General features: G+C 39.7%; 1 pseudogene; it reads right to left on the bottom strand.

Moving 5' to 3' along the window:
• Positions 1-2732: 2732 nt before the first annotated feature.
• On the bottom strand, positions 2733-3971 carry LOC132230679 (small ribosomal subunit protein eS6-like; annotated as a pseudogene).
• Between the last annotated feature and the right edge of the window lie 739 nt (positions 3972-4710).

Genomic DNA, 4710 nt, shown 5'->3' with positions numbered 1-4710 from the left:
CATTGAGAAGCAAAGCCTCTGAGGGCAGGACTGAGAGCAGCCATAACTGCTAGCCCCCCCCTGTTGATCCCATGGGACATGCCCCTCCCAAGCCCTGCAGGGAGGCTTTTGCTGGATAGCCTCAGGCAAAGGCTAGATTAGCACCTCCCTAGAGATCCAGGAGCCAGAAAGCCCAGAGGTCAGAGTGGGACCATTCACTTTGCAGCTCTGTGGAACCATAAAGGACACACTCAGGGGGCAGACTCAGTGAGCACCAAAGCCCCATTGAAGCAAGTCTTGCCCCATAGGGGTGTCTCCAGCACAGAAGTTCTCCTACTGCAGACACAGCTGATTCTCACAGGCAATTGGCCTGGAGGCCAATCCCTCCCAGTGATACCTACAACAATCAAGGCTTAACTACAACAAGACTGTGCACAAAGACCACAAGGGGGTGCACCAAGAGTGTCCTCCTCAGGTAATTGGGGAAGCTGAACCACTGGGCCCTAGAGGACACCTAGCACAGAAAACCACTGTATCAACACAGGGAAGCATAAAAAATGCGGAGACAAAGAAAAAGGACACAAATGACAGAAATGGAGGAAAGCAAACTACTGGATGTAGAGTTCAAAACCACACTTTTAAGGTCTTTCAATAATTTTCTAGAAACTGCTGATAACTTAATGAGATCTACAAGAAATCTAATGAGACCCTCGATGTTGTGATAAAGAACCAACTAGAAATTAAGCATACACTGACTGAAATAAAGAATATTATACAGACTCCCAACAGCAGACTAGAGGATTGCAAGAATCAAGTCAAAGATTTGAAATACGAAGAAGCAAAAAACACCCAACCAGAAAAGCAAAACAAAAAAAGAATCCAAAAATACGAAGATAGTGTAAGGAGCCTCTGGGACAGCTTCAAGCGCACCAACATCTGAATTATAGGGGTGCCAGAAGAAGAGAGAGAGCAAGATATTGAAAACCTATTTGAAGAAACAATGACAGAAAACTTTCCCTACCTGGTGAAAGAAATAGACTTACAAGTCCAGGAAGTGCAGAGAACCCCAAACAAAAGGAATCCAAAGAGGACCACACCAAGACACATCATAATTAAAATGCCAAGAGCAAAAGACAAAGAGAGAATCTTAAAAGCAGCAAGAGAAAGAAAGTCAGTTACCTACAAGGGAGTACCCATACGAATGTCAGCTGATTTCTCAACAGAAACTTTGCAGGCCAGAAGGGAGTGGCAAGAAATATTGAAAGTGATGAATGCCAAGAACCTACAACCAAGATTACTTTATCCAGCAAAGCTATCATTCAGAACTGAAGGCCAGATAAAGAGCTTCACAGATAAGAAAAAGCTAAAGGAGTTCATCACCACCAAACCAGTATTATATGAAATGCTGAAAGGTATCCTTTAAGAAGAGGAAGAAGAAGAAAAAGGTAAAGATACAAATTATGAACAACAAATACACATCTATCAACAAGCGAATCTGAAAATCAAGTGAATAATCTGATGAACAGAATGAACTGGTGATTATAATAGAATCAGGGGCATAGAAAGAGAGTGGACTGACTATTCTCAGGGGGGAAAGGGGTGTGGGGGATGCGGGAAGAGACTGGACAAAAATCGTGCACCTATGGATGAGGACAGTGGGTGGGGAGTGAGGGAGAAGGTTGAGGTGGGAACTGGGTGGAGGGGAGTTATGGGGGAAAAAAAGAGGAACAAATGTAATAATCTGAACAATAAAGATTTAATAATAATAATAATAATAAGTAAGAGTGGTAAAAGCAGATATCCCTGTCTTTTTCCAGTTCTTAGGGGAAATGGTTTTGGTTTTTGCCCACTGAGTTGATGTTGGCTGTATGTTTGTCATATATAGCCTTAATTATGTTGAGGTATGGTCCCTCTATTTCCACTTTGCCAAGAGTTTTTATCAAAAATAGGTGTAGAATTTGGTCGAATGTTTTTTTTCTGTGCCTATTGATATGATCATGTGATTTTTTTCTTTCAATTTGTTTATGTGATGTATCATGTTTATTGATTTGTGAATATTGTACCAGCCTTGCATCCCTGAAATAAATTCTACTTGGTCATGGTGTATGATCTTTTTAATATATTGCTATATCAGATTTGCTAATATTTTGTTGAGGATTTTAGCATCTATGTTTTCCATGAATATTGGCCTATAATTCTCTTTCTTTGTAGTGTCTTTATCTGGTTTTGTAATGTGGCCTCATAAAAAGAGGTTAGAAGTGTTACTTTCTCTTGGATTTTGTGGAATAATTTGAGGAGGATAGGTGTTAGTTCTTTGAATGTTTGGTAAAACTTCCTTGTGAAGCCATCTGGACCAGGGCTTTAGTTTGCTGAGAATTTTTTTATTATTATTATTACTGCTTCAATTTTATCATTTGTTATTGGCCTATTCAGGTTTTCTGATTCAGTTTTGGAAGATTATATTTGTCCATTTCATCCACATTGTCCAGCTTGTTGGCATATAGTTGTTCATAGTATTTTCTTATAATCCTTTGTATTTCTGTGGTGTCAGTTGTTATTTCACCACTTTTGTTTCTGATTTTATTTATTTGGATCTCTCTCTCTCTCTCTTTCTCTCTCTCTCTCTCTCTCTCTCTCTCTCTCTCTCTCTCTCTCTCTTTTTTCTTGATGAGTCTGGCTAAAGGTCCATCAATCTTGTTTGTCTTTTACCAGTTCTTAGTTTAATTGGTCTTTTGGTGTGTTTTTTTGTTGTTTTTTTTTAATCTTTATGTCATTTATTTCTGCTCTAATCTTTATTTCTGTGCTTTTCTTGTTCTCTTTCTAATTCTTTAAGTTGTAAGGTTAAGTAGTTTATTATTATTAATTTTTCTTGATTTGTTTTTTTGTTTTGAGGTAGGCCTGTTGTGCTATGAATTTCCCTCACAGGAATGATTTTACTCTGTCCCAGAGATTTTGGATTCTTGTGTGTTCATTTTCATTTGTTTCCAGGAAGTTTTTTATTTTTTTCTTGATCTCATTGATAATCCTTCCATTGTTTAATAACATGCCTCCATGTGTTTGAATATTTTTTAGCGTTTTTACTGTAGTTTATTTCTTTCCTTTTTATATTTGCTCTCCTTTATTTGTTACTGTTAAAAAATCTCATTTTTGACTGGACTCAAACTTACAGGTAGAAACTCTCAGAGAGGACAGTTTACATTTCTGGGCAATCTGTTCCTGGTGTTTTTCTTTGGCCTCCTTCATTATTTTAGCCAAAAGTTTAGCATATCCTGCAGCCTCTTTCTTATTTTTCTTAGAACGTTGTTTCTTCAGAGCGATACACTGACATTTGTATTGCAGGACACCCGGAGTAGCAAGACTCTGAATCTTGGGTGCTTTAGTCCTAGGCTTCTTACATTCTTTGTTCAGAGGCTTTCTCACAACATATTTGCGGACATCACCTTCTTTAGAGAGATTGAAAAGTTTACGGGTTCTGGTAGCTCCTTTGGGGCCCGGGCGCCAAGGCACAGTGGCATCAGTGACACCAGGAATAGCTCTCTCCCCTTTTTTTACAATAACCATTTGACAACACTAAGATTGGCATCCACAATGCAACCCTGAACAGATTTGCGTTTTCTCTCTCCAGTTCCCCTTGGTCTGTAACAGGAGTGCTGCTTCCTCAGCATCAGGCTGACTTGGCCATGGGTCAAGACACCCTGCTTCATGGGGAAACCTTGTTTGTTATTCTCACCATTGATTCTTCACCCAGAGAGTCAACAGCAACTTCTTTGGCCATACGCTTCTCATAAAAGGTGCGAAGTTTGCGTTCATCCTCCACTTCAATGAGTTTCTGGTGGCTGGAAAAGAGAGGTTGAGCTTCATCCTGAAGCAGCCACTATAGTTGATTTCTAATTTCATTCCATTCTGATCTGAGAAGATGCTTGATATTATTTCAATCTTCTTGAACTTGTAGAGACTTATTTTATGTCCTAATATGTAGTCTGTCTTTGAGAATGACCCATGTGCACTTGAGAAGATATATTTGTGGTAAAATGTTTTATAAATCCATCTGATTAAATCTATCAATTAAACCCATCTGATCCAGTGTGTCATTTAGAGTCACTGTTTCTTCATTAATTTTTTGTCTGAAAGATCTATCCAATAAAGTCAGTAGGGTGTTAAAGTCCCCTACTATGACTGTATTGCTGTCGATCACTTCCTTAAAGTCCCCCAGAAGTTTTGTAAGTATATTTAGGTGCTCCTATCGTAAGTGCATATATGTTTACCAGAGTTATAGCCTCTTGTTGGATTGATCTCTTTAGTATTATGTAGTGACCTTTGTTGTCTCTTGTGATAGCTATCAACAATCCATAGCTTGTGGATCCCTCTGCTGGGGCTGGGTTCCTTTGAAAAGGACCAAGATGTGCTTTTCCTAGCTCCAGGCCCCAAAGGAGATTAGGCAAAGACTCAAAACCTCGAAGGATCTACTTCTGCCTGCAGTCTGATTGTTATTCAGTCTTGATTAGCCTCAGGCTATCAACCACAGCAAGGTGTGGACTCAACAGGGTGGGGCAAGAGGTTTTCCAACAGGGTGGGGCAATTGCTTTTTCCCCTTTCCCCCTCTTCCCACCAGGCAAAAGCTGCCTAGATGGTAAAGATCTGCTGAAGAAAGCAAGAAAGCTTAGGGAATGACTCATCACAGGAAATGGGTGTGACTGCCTTCTGAGATCTAACTCCAGAGCCCCCCAACTC

This window comes from Myotis daubentonii, chromosome 3, assembly GCF_963259705.1.
Source record: "Myotis daubentonii chromosome 3, mMyoDau2.1, whole genome shotgun sequence".
In the NCBI taxonomy this organism is placed as follows: domain Eukaryota; kingdom Metazoa; phylum Chordata; class Mammalia; order Chiroptera; family Vespertilionidae; genus Myotis; species Myotis daubentonii.
This window is presented reverse-complemented; position numbering and strand designations above follow the sequence as displayed.